Source organism: the organism of the source record quoted next, unplaced genomic scaffold (assembly GCF_019419815.1).
Source record: "Pyrus x bretschneideri cultivar Hongxiangsu unplaced genomic scaffold, Pyrus_bretschneideri_v1 Contig62, whole genome shotgun sequence".
In the NCBI taxonomy this organism is placed as follows: domain Eukaryota; kingdom Viridiplantae; phylum Streptophyta; class Magnoliopsida; order Rosales; family Rosaceae; genus Pyrus; species Pyrus x bretschneideri.
In genome coordinates, this window is record NW_025999801.1 from 691,622 (window position 1) to 706,639 (window position 15,018).

Sequence of the window (15,018 nt, forward strand, 5' to 3'; positions counted from 1 at the left end):
AGTTGAGGTAGTAGCCGCATAAACAATAGTAAACTGAGAAGAAAACCTTCAAAAGAAGCCTGAAAAGTAACTTGTTGCCCTGAAGAAGAAATTATAGTAGGAGAACAATAATCCGTAGAATACAAAACCCAAATATTAGGCAATAAATCACCCCTGTTATTGACAGTAAGTAAAGATAGACCTAATGAATTCCAATAAGCAGAAGGAATAGAATCAAAAGTAACCATAGGTTCAGAGATGCAAACCAAGTCGGGATGATGGGAGTGGCAAACATTTGAAAGCTCCGTACGTGTATCAGAATTACCAATACCGCGAATATTCCAATAAACTAGCTTCATTTGGAGGTAGAAATAACTTGTCTTCCTCCCCTTGTAACATAGGGTTCTTCTTGCCTACATGCGTCAACTTTTTGGTTTTTCTTTTGTTTCTTTTGGTGAGATTTACTAAGAACTAGAGTAAAGTCATTTGAATCCTTCCCTGCATCCACAACGTTGATCTCTTTCCTCGAACCAAAACCAGGTGGGACATCAACATCAACATCAACATTGTGGTCGATATTATTTTCTTCCGTAGGCTCATCTCCTATCTCCTCTGAAAGAGTACCATTCAAGTTGCGAGAAGGGGAATCATTAATAATATTGGTTGGTTGTACCTCTAGAAGCTGTCTATCTGAAATTGTCTCTAAGTGACCATGAAAATCTGTCGATGAATCAATTACCTTGTCAGCCAACACACTTAGCTCATTATTCACAACAGTCATTAATATTTGATTTACAAAATCGTTGACTTGTTCAGCAGGGCGTTGCTCAAGAGAGCTACAAAGTGGGACCCCCATATCATTATTAAGTCCAGTAGAACACTTATTGTGAATAATTTCAACTGAAGGGGAACATTCCATGTGTATAGTATCACCTGAAGGAGAAGCAGTCTTAGCCGACGGTTTTGGACGATAGACTTGACGAGTTGGTGATCGTCCTCGATGATGCGCCTCAACATCTGGATGCATCCCATCGGAATGATTACCCTTTAAATGTCGGCATTTGTTTGTATTATGGCCAATTACACCACAATGTCCACAGGTTGGTGGCAAATTCTCATAAATAATATCAACAGAAAAACCATGTTGTTCCCGCTCAACCATAATAGATGAAGGCAAATCAGCAGAAAGATCCACATCGACCAGAATTCTAGCATAATAACCATATAACTTTTCACGTGTAGCATGATCCAACTGAAGTGGGGTACCCACCCCACGAGCAATTTCCATAAGAATGCGAGGGTGCCAATACTCTTGACTTAGGCCCTATATTTTGATCCATACCTGTGCATGTGTTTGGGGAAGGACACCACCAAGTTTGAAATCTGGTTGCCATTGAGACAACCTAAAAAGACCAAATTGAAGTGTACAGGTTCCACCACCCCATACTCTTCTCACATCTTCTTCGTTGGAAAAGTGAAGATCAAAATATCCCTTGCCAAGAGGTACCAGTTTCCATGAATTGTGAGGCTTCCATAAAGAAGCCAAAGCACTCTTGAGAAACTCAGTCTTCATCGGCATCGTTCCTTTTTTTTAACAAAAGCCTACCAATGAGGTTTGTTCGGCATGAACGTAATTGTTCTTGATAAAGGTCCTCACTGATTTTGACGTAAGTCACATCTCCCCGAACAGTAGGAGAGGGAAGTTGACTTAAATTAACTGAACTTTCCGCACCATTTGTGACAATGGCAGCAAAGGTCCGTGCTTTTGGGAAGTTGACCGGATAATTGACCAGTGGCAATATTCAATTTGGAAGAAGTAGCAGAGAAGTCAAGAAAGCCCCATGGGCACAAGGCAACGGGTGACTTGTCCATGGAAACCAAGAGATCAACCTATAACAAAATGCATTCGAATATAGTAATATAAAAAATTAAATATAAAATTAGATAATTCAACCTGTTGAAGAGTGTGTAGGTGCAGCCAATTGTTGAAAATCCTTCAAAAGCAGAGTCTGTTGGTGCAACTCTTCACTTTGGTTCTTAAAATTTAAAATCGACAAAAGTGGTCTTTGAGATTGTCCACCGTCAATCATTTTGATCATTCTGTGAAAAAACTCGGTTAAAATTAAGGGCATTTTTGTCAAATGAACCCCTCCCTTAACTGATGGTTTCTTCAATTTGACGGAGATTTTTCACAAATTATGATGCATATTAGGGTAGTCCAAAGCTCCTTTATGTATGTAGCTTCTGCTTATGTCATGATCTTTCTACTTCTACCAATTTTCGTTTCAGATGATTTTGTTTTTACTATTTGTTTTACTTTGTACATGGGGTGGCTTTTAGGTTCCCCTGCCATCTTACTTGCGTTGTTATTTCTTCAACGAGGTTTGCTTTATGTCCCCATTGTTTGTAAATTTCCTCCCTTAATTTTAATATGATAATGGGATAATTGGTGAGCACTATTACCCCATGCTTTTCACACATGCACACAAAAAACTTTTGGAGAGTTTCTCGTCATAACCAACATTTATCAAAATACTCAAAAAGTTTAGAGAATTTCTAGGCACAGCTAACATTTATAAAAATTTCATCCTCAAAATTTGCAATAATTTGCCATATAGTCAAAATGCGCAAAGTATAGAAAAGAAATATAAAGAAGATATCAGGTTAAAGCAGTTACATATAGAGAATGTCATTCCGTCGCATGATGAGATTGCAATGATTTATCTATCATGCCTCTAAACCCACTTCTAAACACCAAAGTGAAATGTAAAATGACCAAAATGCCCATCAAATCACTTTTCTCAAGGCTGTAAAATAAATAAATAAAAATCAAATGCACCTAGAAATTCAAAATACTAAAAAAAAATAATAAATTTGGAGTGGCATAACACAAATATAGACGGATGATTTTTAAATCAGATCAATCTTTTTAGAGAAGACTTGATTAAAAAAAACAATTTATTTAAACCCAGTAATTTTAACTTCAGCCATTAATTTTTGTATAAACTTTATATTCCATTTCCAGTTATACCTTAAAACAGATGTGGGTGTAGAGGTAAATTACTCAATTATATAAATTGATAAATGGGTAGGTGTGGCGTCACTCATGGGAGCCACCATTTGTGACCGGTCACAGGTCTGATGTCCCTGATTTTTTTTGGTCTCTTTTGTGTCTTCTTTTTGCTAATATTTTGTCAAATGTCCTATGATTTAACCAAGAGATAGCTTTGTTAACTCTTTTATTTGACATTCAAAATAAATAAAACAACTCCAAATACAATGAAATACGTGTATGCGAGCGTATTGTTAAATATGGCGTATCTTCTTCTCTGACTATCATGTCTCAAACCCTATGAAAACCCAACTATCTGAATCTCTATCCTCATAATCTGCAAGAAAAAAACCATTGATCTCCTCTCTTTTTTCTTATGCTTTCTCATAGCCCATTTTATCTTCACTTTTTTTTCCACCCATATACAATGATTGATACTCTCTTCTACTACCTGCCCCCAAACACCAATCCACTACTTGTTCTTATGGTTTTAAATCATAATAAATAAGCAAAACACACGGTTTCTATATCTCCATGTGAACTCCAAATTCCAGATCCATAAGCAACCCCTCCTTTTACAGTTTCAAGTTTCAATCGCCGCCCCTTGCTCTTACTCGGGGTAGGCAGCAGCCCGCTACTCCTTTTCTTCCTCCTTCCTTCCTCTCTTATTTGCCCTTTCCTTCTTTTTCTCCCTTCTCATCTCCTCTGTCCATTCCCCCTCCTGCATCCACCTCATCTTCCTTTTTCTTTCTTAGTTTCCTTGGGATTTTTATCTCAGTTTTCCTAAGCCAAATCTGAACTATCCCCTGAATTTGTCTCAGATTTGGACTTCATGGTCCTTATCTGGCGTTTTTCGCCTGCTGCTTTATGTCTTTTATTTTTCCTTCTTCCCTCATCCCTAGCTGTGATACTTCATCCCATCCCACTATGTGCTCAGGCCAGCAGGCTCCGTTCAGAAAATTGGATATCAAATCCACTTCCCTCCCTCACTTCCCCTACCCCAACTGGCATGCCGAATCCTTATCGAGGTCAAGTGTGGGGTATTTTACAAACCTCTTAGCCTCACTCTCGACCCATATGATACTTTGTTTGTATATATTTGTGGGGGTTCGTGAAAAGGACCTGGATCTGGTGGCTACTTTCTCGATTCAGAGTTTGGCTTCCTCCGAGGATGTGACGGTGGTGGCGGTGTGGTCTTTGCTTTTGCAACATTCAGGCCTAAGCTTGTGTAGGCTTCCCGTTATATCTTGGATTGTCACTATCATTTTGCTTCGACTTTACTTAACTTCTTGTTGTTTACCTGGTTTTTTTTGGGTTTTGTTAATGTAATGAAAGATATATTACTTGACCAAAAAAATAATCACAATAAATTACTTTCCATGTGGAACAACCTAATTAGACTTTTAGGATCCACAAGTGCACCACATTAGGACAATAAAACATATATGATAGAATTATATCAAAAGGAGACATTGGTTGGTTTTCACCTTCAAGACGAGAGCATTTTTGCTCATTAGCATAACTCTAGTGTAAGCTCACCATACACCTCATCTTTTGACACATGTCATTTCAACTAATTTTGGTTAACTTTAATATTAAATATACATTTTCTAAACAAAAAAAAAAAGAAAAAAATTAACAAAGGTTAAGTGAAAGGACATATCATGATGAGGTGTATGGTGATCATACACCATAATTTATGGTGTTGAGCAAAAATGCACCACAATTAAAACCAAAATGATGGGGGGTGCCCATTTGTGACCAAAACTAGACCTAGCAGTTTCTGACACAACACGAAAATAAAGGGTTTCGGGTCAACACGATAACTAATTGGGTCATTATCGGGTGACCCGTTAAGAAAAAAATTATTTTGATAATTTTAAAGTTTAATTACTAAAAGGTTTATTATAAAATACAATAGCCATATTCATAAATACAATATATTCTATATTAAATATATAGTTTTGTATTATTATTCTATATAAGTTAAAAAATAAAAAGTTTTGGTCATTATTTATTTTTATTATGAGAGTTCCTTATCATCATTACTAGGATAAATTTTACTTAACAGTTAACATGTTGTTGTCCAAAATTAAAATAAACTAGTATAGTATTTGTATAGGCAAAAACTAAGAAGACATACATACAAGTATGAAAAATGTGAAAGAATATATAAACACTCGTGATTCGTCATTATTCCTCCAAAAGTAGATAATGGTTACACTTACATTATCGTTTAGATTTTTAAAATCCTCCAAACCCTCATGAATAATGTTTTTTATTTGAGGGCAAAATTAATAAAATTAATAATAATTATTGTAGCCTAAAAAATGTAAAAAAAAAAAATACAATCTCTCATAGTGACAAGCTTTACAACTTTCATGAAGGGACCAACTTCGAAATCCAACACTATGATCCATAAATCTTAATTTCATATTTAACCATCGATTGTCATTTACGCTTTATTCTTCTTACTGAATTTCATTTTTAAAATTTACTTTTTTGAAAACATGATCATCTGGTGGATGTAAGAAGATGAATGGTTCAGATCTTTGATATCACGTTTCGATAGTTACGGTTAATTGAAATATAAGTCGATATCATATAGTTTGTAGAAACTTTATAAACATCAAGCAATATTTTCCCTAATCATAAAACTCTGAGTATAATATCAACGATCCAAACCGTTTATCTTCCTGCATCCTCTAATAGATCATGTTTTCAAAAAAGAAAATTTGATGAGAACAATAAAGCGTAAATGTAAACAACAATCAACGATTAAATTTTGATCTATGATTTATATGATTATAGTGGCGAATTTCGAAGTTAAGCTCTTCATGAATGTGAAATCCTGTTCCTGGATTTCATTGTTATAATCTACATATTTGTATTGTTGAGATTTTTATCTTTCAGGAATTTATATTAATTTATTTGAATTTAGATTTTAATTAAACTAGTTACGAAGAGTGAAGTTTGAAAACTAATTATGTAAAATCTGTAGATTGTATATTTTCGAATAGAGCCTGATCTCACGAACGCGTAGGCGTAAATCGTTCATGAAATGGAATTATAATGAGAGAGTTATTAACGTTTAAAGTTAGGGATATTTTTATAATTTTTCCCTCATTTAGAAGGCTCCAGAAAATCTGGAGCAAAAGATGTGCCACGTGTATGGCTAGAATGAAAGCAAAAGAAGAGATGGACGGCTGGGATAGAAAGGAAAGAAAAGAAAGGAGAGAAAGGAGAGAAAAGGTGGGGGAAGAAGGACCAATCGAAAAGAGAAGCAAGGAGGGGAAAGGAGAGGGGGCAAAAGGAGGGGAACTGGACCCCCCATTCGACCCGGTTCCACTTCATGACCTGACTCGGTCTTTTTCATCTTCTCCGGTGGTTTTTCATCAGTTTTTCCAGCGAACCACGTTATCTAACCCCCTGGAAAATGTTCTGCGACCTTCCCCATTAAAACCCAAAATTGTAGAAATTTAGCCATGAAATTATGAAAACCGCACCGGTGGGTACGGGAACCCCTTGTCGTCGATTCTCCCATTATTGAAACGATTTACACCAATTATCACCACCATTAGACTCTCCTTGAACCCATGAACAAAGCCCAAACAACCTTGGAGGCGGCGGAGCACTGGAGGTGACGGATCGAAGTCACCCAAATCAAGGGTTTCAGGCAGTTCGTGGGGCATTTGAGGTGTTTCCCGAAAAAATTGGCCTTGGTCACAGGTATGAAACTTACTCTACTCATTGAGATATTCATTCTGGTAAAACTTAAGAATTTTTGGAAATAGTTGAATTTTCTAGCGAGTCGGGACGGCCGACCGCCACCTACAGCGACGTGTAGCTAATAGTCCAACGATGTCTTTTTAAGTACTATTAGATGCCCTGGCTTCATGTTTCATATCTGTATGATGTAAATTGATTGTTTGAACTTAGTTTCATTACGACACATTACTTTATCAAAATATGAATCGTCAATCCGATCGTTGGATCGTCACCAAACCTTAATGTTTATAGAACATAATATTTGAGGATAATTGGAACTGACGGATCAGGAATCCGACGTACGAATCTTCCCGAATTAGATTCTAAGTTAATAAAATTAATTGTTAACTACCACCTAATTCTAGCAATTGGCGGAGATCCGACCGTCGGATCGTGGTGAGATTTTAGTATGTTGTTTTTTTAGCATAATGTGGACCTTAGGAAGTTACAGATCTAGATTATGATGGGTGGATCTTTAAGATTAAATTGCCAGGGTGTGGACCCCACCATTGACGTTTGGTCAACAGGTCTTGAACCATTTGAAATACTAAAATTAGTATTGCTAAAGACTCAGTGAAGCTTTAAAGACTTGTCTCGGTGAGTAACTTTAATATATGTGATATGGTGATTACCAGATTCTTTATATTAATATCATTTGTGGATATGACATGGTTTTATAAATGTGTTTTTTGTTAAAATGTGATTCTTTTATAATTGACCATCAATCTATTTTTATTAAACGTGATTTGATTCATGGATTCGTAATATTTGTGAAAAACTGATTCGAATTGCGTATTGAAATATTTTGTAAATTGAGGGCTAGTAGGGTACTATGACCTTGCTTGGTTAGTCTGCATTGGGGGGTCACTAGTGGTCCTGCTTGGTTAATCTGCATTAGGGGACCATACTCTATATGGATCACGCTTGGTTAATCCACATTGGGCGATCCTTATGGCCATTTATACTTAGGGGTGATCATGCTTGGTTAATCCACGTTGGGTGATCAATGCCTAACAGTTATGTAGGTGTGACTCTTGCTTGGTTAATTCATATTGGGGGGTCACTACCTACCTGATTATCTTGACCCTACTTGGTTGATCCGCATTGGGGGGTCACTAGTGGTCCTGCTTGGTTAATCCGTATTGGGGGACCATATTTGACACGCCCCGACCCCGATATTCCCCGAATACCAGGATAGGCACGTGCTGGCCGACACCCGAGGGTGACGAAAACCATTTATTAAGTGCACATGCTGAAAATAAAGGATAAATAAGGTTTATAAATATAAAAGAATAATGAATATGCAAATAAGGACCGTGTTCAGAGCACACCACTAATCTAGAACACTAAAAGAAAATAATATAAAATTGAATGAAACCAAGGAGTGGGTCCTACACCAAGAGGACTCGAAGATGCCGATGCGAAGTGCCTGGACGTCGGGATTGTATGCCTCGATTCTAAGTCCTGAAGGGGGCGCAAAACAAACATGAGTGGACCAAGTTGATATATATATAATAAAGCATTTATCAACATACTAACCCCCAGGTTTTATGAAAACACTTACATATAATGATAAACATAGGTTTTCCGAAACCTAGCATGTCGTGCAATATCTCAAATCATAATTCGCATAAATAATAAACACTGGTGAATGTCCGATATAACTCTCCAGGCCCCATGCCGGCTCCCCGTCTCTGAACACACAGTCAGAGGGAAATACACTTCAGGCCCCATGCCGGCTTCCCGTCTCTGAGCAGACAGTCAGAGGAAAACACACTCCAGGCCCTATGCCAACACCAAACCGTCGCCTGGGACGGACCGGATCTACCCCTACGTCCCGTAGCGGAAAGGATCACTAGGTAAGTACAAAACCAGTGAACATACATATATTGAAAATCAACTTCATAGTATAAAGTCATCCATCATCTATACTATAAAGAAGTGTTCTAAACATGTTCTAAATATCATATCGTCATCCATCAGATATTCTATAAGAACATGGGTTATAGGAAAAATAGTAATAATTCAAAATAGCCTCAGTAAGAATGTTATCTCGTAAAACGTTTCATAAAACATAATCATCAAATCATGCTTTTCATGTATGCATTTCTACTATCAAAACATGCATTTTTAGAAGGGGTCCACTCACAGTACTTCGCCGTCGAAAAGCCACGTCATCTAGCGAAGAAGGAAACGCCATCGATAATTGCCCCTAAGCACATAAATGGTACATTTAGTCAAACTCTACTCAAACGATTGAATTTGGGAAAACGGACATCGGAAACGGGTTCAGGACGTCGAAATTAGCCTAGGAGGGGTCCCGCACGAAAACCCAAAAAGTCAACCCCGAGGTCAAAGTCAACTTTAACCGTTGACTGGTCAACGCTGACCGTTGACCGGGTCAACGGTCAACGGATCTGGGTCACGGGTCATGGGTCACAGGTTTGGGCTTTAGGGTTTTGGGTTAGGGTAAATGGGTTTAGGTTTTAGGTGAGTTGGGTTTGGGTATTGGGTTTGGACTTGGGTTGGATCCGGGTTGGGCCTAAGGGTTTTGGGTTAGGGTAATTGGGTTTAGGTTTTAGGTGGGCTGGGTTTGGGTTAGAAAGGAAATGGGTTTAGGTTTTAGGTGGGTTGGGTTTGGGCTTTAACCTCACGGCCCAATGGCCCAATTAAAAAGGGTTATGGGTTTGGGCTTACAACCAGGGCCCTAAGGCCTTTGGGTTTGGTGGTCGCCGGATTCCAAGGAGGGAGAAGGCCTGTTTTCGGCCGGAGAATTCCCAAGCTCCGTTGGAGCTCAAAACTCAACCAAAACATGTCATTCAATATACCAAATTGAAGCCCCGAAGGTAAGGAATCGAAATATACCCTTGGTTCCCGTCATTGTGGCCGGAGTTGGCCGGAAAACAGCCTGGAAGCCACGGGTGTCCGCTGGAAACTGGGTAAGATTCAAATGAGCATAACTTCTTCAATACTCAATGAAATTAGGTGAAACAAAAAGGAAAGTTGTAGTACTCAGCGAGACGAAGAGATTGATACCTTGCACGCCCGCCAACTCGCCGTGGTTTGGCCGTAAATTTCCTCGAAAGGGTCGGTGCTCGCCGGAAAACTGAGAAATGTCTCCGAGGTGATTTCTTCGTGGTTTGACGTCCAAAACACAACCACAGGGTTAGAAAAGAGCTATAGGTGTGGGCATGGGTGTGTGTGTGTGTGTGTGTGTGGGTGTGTTCTGCTCGGAGGGAGGGAGAGGAAGACAAAGAGAAAGAAAGAGAGAGAGAGAGAGAGTAAGAAGAAATAAAAGAAAAGGGAAAGGGAAGGAACCGGAGGACAAAACAGGGGGTGGGCCCCTTGGGCTCACCAATTAAAGCTCAAAACACAATTCTTGTATATCTTTCTTGTGGATTTTATCTTATTAAGAAAGGAGTTTACGCACGAGTTGGGGTGTTCTCTAGTGATTTAATTTATACATACGGATAAAATGGTTGAAGTAGCAAAATGAATAGCAAAACGAAGGGGTGCAGTTGGTAAAAAACCCCTGCAATTGGGGTTATTCCGCGGAGATAATGTCTGTGCATAGGGTGTTTGAGATGTCAATATTAGGATTTTGTACTTACTGTGCAATTTTCCCTAAACATATGTCTAGAGTCTGCCTTGGTGTCACCAAAAACCACACATTACCTCTTTTAGTTGCATTTCTAACTTTGTACAAACTAAACAGGAAGTATCACTTTGAATCTGGAGGTAGCAAGAACATATCCTGTTATGAGATTGGTTCTTCTTTATTCAATTAACAAGCCTTCAGATTGTTCTCCTTTTGCCCCATTCTTTTTTGCCTTGGAGGGAGTAAGACTTTCGGTAAAGAGAAAAATATTGAACACACAGATGATATGACAATGGAGTGAGGATGTGTTCTGATTTGTGCAGGTAGTGTATTGAGCGGTGGTGGCAGTGCACCACTTCCAGAAGCTAGTGCTGAAGACTGGGTTAACATGATTGACGGATTTCAGAAGGGAGCTCTATCTAGTCGTTTGGGCATTCCTATGATCTATCGCATTGATGCTGTTCATGGACACAATAATGTCTACAATGCTACAATATTTCCACATAATGTTGGGCTTGGAGCTAAAGTTTCAGATTCTATTTGCTTCATTTCAAAACATGATAGGGCATTGTTCTATTTTTACACAAAGGATGAGATCTGTCACCGTCGTTTAAAAGCAGCACTCTGTAACTCTATAACTACAACAAGGTCCCATTAGGGTCAAATCCTTGCAAGTAAATCTCTATTATACTTCAGCAAGTATTAAAATAACTAACCATGCATTTCAAAATCCTTTTAGATGTTTTTCGTTTTATAGTTCATTGAATGTGTCTTCTTTCTATTAAATATTTCCAGTATACAGGGACCCTGAACTGGTACGAAGATTTGGTTCTGCAACTGCTCTTGAAGCCCGAGCTACAGGGATTCCTTATGTATTTGCTCCTTGCATTGCGGTAAATAATACATTACAAAAGGATTTATGCGTTCAGCATTTTCTTCTTTTACATGCTTAACAATGTCCTTTGAGTGCGTTCATATTTTCTCCATCTGATGACTTCTGTGCATTGCCTGGAAGATCCTATATAGGTATGTAGAGATCCAAGATGGGGCCGGTGTTACGAAAGCTACAGCGAAGATCACAAAATTGTGCAAGAAATGACGGAGATTATTCCAGGTTTACAGGGAGATATCCCTGCAAATTCTCAGAAAGGAGCGCCATATGTTAGTGGAAAGTACGAATTTTATGAAAATAAGCATACTTCTATCTTTCCTTTTTTATTTTTCTCTGTTCATTCCATTTTCATTTTTCCTTCTTTTGATTTAAAAGATACAATCCTTTGTATTGTAACTATTGCCCATGATCTCAATTTACTGGATTTTGTGAGTTTAGGGAAGATAATTTGGCTGAAATATAATTTGGATAACACGCGTCGTGTTTTTCTAGTTATGGATTCAATTAATAAATCAAATTAATTTAGTGGTTCTTTTTATCTTTTATTTCCTTAACTAATGTTAAAATACTCAAGCTTTCAGTGATTCCTGATATATATTTATTTATTTATTATATTTTAGTAAAAAGGTTGCAGCTTGTGCAAAGCACTTCGTTGGTGATGGTGGCACGAGCAAGGGCATTAATGAGTACGACACTGTGATTGACCAACAGAAATTGCTTAGCATCCACATGCCTGCCTATTCTGACTCCATCATCAAGGGTGTCTCAACCGTGATGATTTCCTACTTCAGTTGGAATGGGAAAAAGATGCATGCAAACCGTGATCTAATTACGGACTTCCTAAGGGCACCCTTAAATTTAAGGTATCATTTTATTCACTTTTATTTAATATCCAAGCTTGTTGCAGTTTTTCTGGAGTTAACAATCACATGCACAGAAAGATATAAAGTGCAATCATGTCTCATCCATGTACCGAGATTTGATGTAAGCACGAAACTAGCATGCGCAGTGTTAAATCTTACCATGAATTCAAAGAAAGGTTTTTGGCACCAAAACCTTTGCACATTGCAATTATCAGTACTTTTATTTGTGTGGTTTTCTCTTCCTTGGCATCTCATAGCTTAAATTACAGATTTTCAAAATATATGCTCTTAATCGTGACTAGTTGACTGCTTTATAACTGTTCTTTCCCTCAATCTCTTCTTATTCTTCAAATGCTGTCAGCCTTATCTGTTTTTATTGCCTTTCTCAACCTTGTGTATTTCCTACATGTTGGGTTTTAATACCTCCAATATTATCTAATCAAATTCAAATTACTTCCACATTACACATTAATGCGGTCAGGTTTTCTTGGACATTGCTTAGTGATTAGCATGATTCTTCACTTTCCCATGTTACCACTTTTGGTGTCTATAGATGGGTTCGCTGCATTTACATACTTTCTCGTATTTCCCCTCTAACGTCATCTTTATTTCATACAGGCAAACCCCACTTAGTAGGATAAGGCTTAGATGTTGTTGTAGCCATTACAGATTATTGTCTTTGTAGCCATCATAATACATTCAAACAAACTTCTGATGCAGTTTTTGTGCATTTCTCTTGATACAATTGAAGTGCCTAGCATACATCAGTACCGCACCAGTTATATGATTTATCCTGTTTTGCATCAGTTCCCACTTTTTAGCGTCTTTAAGCTTCATCTGTGTTAATGAGTTGAAATTTCAGATTCAATATGAAATTAAGGTATTTGTGATAAGTTGATAACTCAATAATATCACTGATCTCGAGTTCTGGTTGTTATCGGTCTCACAATAGGTGCTTCATTTTGGTGACTGTATTGTACCTTTGTCTGTGTTCTGCACTGTTTCATGCTAACAGCACATGATGTTTTTGGTTGAACATTCAGGGTTTTGTTATATCAGACTGGGAGGGTATTGACAGGATTACCTCGCCTCCACATTCAAACTACACATACTCTGTCCAAGCTTCAGTTCTAGCTGGAATTGACATGGTTCGTGGCTTATTTTATATAAAAACCTCTTACAGAAATGAAAGAAGACAATATCATCTCTTTTACACTATATAAAACTCTTTTTCTATTCTGGTTCGAAATTATAAAACTCTGAAAATGGTTCTCTTTGTTTTGAAGGTCATGGTCCCTATCAACTATAAATAATTCATTAATGATCTCATTAACCTGGTCAAGAATAACGTTGTCCCAATGGATCGTATTGATGATGCTGTGGGAAGGATTCTGCTTGTCAAATTCACCATGGGTCTTTTTGAGAACCCGTTGGCTGATTTCAGCCTAGTCAATGAGCTTGGAAGCCAGGTCAGTTTATCCGAGATAATCAATTATCAGGATTTGCAACCCTCCTATTGGTCATTTGATTGATGTATATAGTTCGATAAAATTAGAATGGACATTCCTTCGAAATTGGTGTTACATTCAATGGCCAAAAGACTGCTTAGTAAGCTTTGTATTTATTGATTTATTGACATGAATCAATCATTTTTGTATTTTAATTTAACATTACCAGGATCATAAAGATTTGGCAAGGGAGGCTGTCAGAAAATCCGTCGTGCTTTTGAAGAATGGGAAAAGCGAGAAAATTATAGATCCAGTCATGCTGATAATCTGGGCTACCAATGTAGTGGATGGACAATTGCATGGTAAGGATTCAGTGGCAACAATTATACAACCGGTATAGTTTGCTTTCATCGTTGTATTAAATACTAATATTCTGTCTATGTGCACTACTTTTGTGCTCTACAATAAAATGATAGAATTGAATATTCACAAAATAGAACATTAAGCACTTAATAAGAAGATTTCATAGGTGCTGGTTAGTTGCAACAAGAAAATCGTCCTCACAGTTATTAGAATGTATGGAAATATATTCCCGTGCGTATAGGATGTTCGTACATAAATGTATCTAATCTTGGCTGTATTTTTCATAAAACTTCCTTTTCATGATTAGGGACTACAATCCTTGGTGCTATAAAATCAGCAGTCGACTCAAGCACAGAAGTTATCTACAGTGAGAATCCTGATGGTAATTTTGTAAAGTCCAACAACTTTGCATATGCCATCGTTGTGGTTGGCGAGCATCCTTATTCTGAGACAGCAGGAGACAGCCCAAACCTAACGATGGCGGAACCTGGCCCAAGTGTCATTAGCAATGTGTGTGAAAGTGTCAAGTGCATTGTTATCATAATCACTGGCAGACCTATTGTAATAGAACCATATGTTTCCTCGATTGGTGCTCTGGTGGCAGCATGGTTGCCGGGCTCTGAAGGCCAAGGCATTACTGATGTCCTTTTTGGGGATCATGGATTCAGTGGAAAGCTTCCAAGAACATGGTTCAAAAATGTCGATCAACTCCCAATGAATGTTGGTGATTCACACTGATCCACTTTTCCCGTTTGGGTTCGGACTGGACACTGAGTCAGTAAAGGAGCTTGTAACAAGGTAACCCTTCATACATGTATATCTATATAGGACCAGCTACGTAGTAGGTATCCTGTTTTCCTGCAAGCTTGTTCATATAACAAAACTTGATGAGAAAAAGAAAGAAATGAAATTTACAAGGGATTTGGGACCGGTGGTGGCTTCTAGGTTTCAATCTATCAATACTACATATTGTTTTAAAGCATTCATGTGTTCCGGTGTAATATAAACCGAAGAACTTGGTTATCTGTATCGATACTGACTTCAGCTTCGTGATT

At 37.9% G+C, this 15,018-nt stretch overlaps 1 pseudogene; it reads left to right on the forward strand.

Annotated features, from left to right (window-relative positions):
• Positions 1-7,262: 7,262 nt before the first annotated feature.
• The window catches only part of LOC103933635, a 36,069-nt pseudogene continuing 28,313 nt past the window's right edge, over positions 7,263-15,018 (forward strand).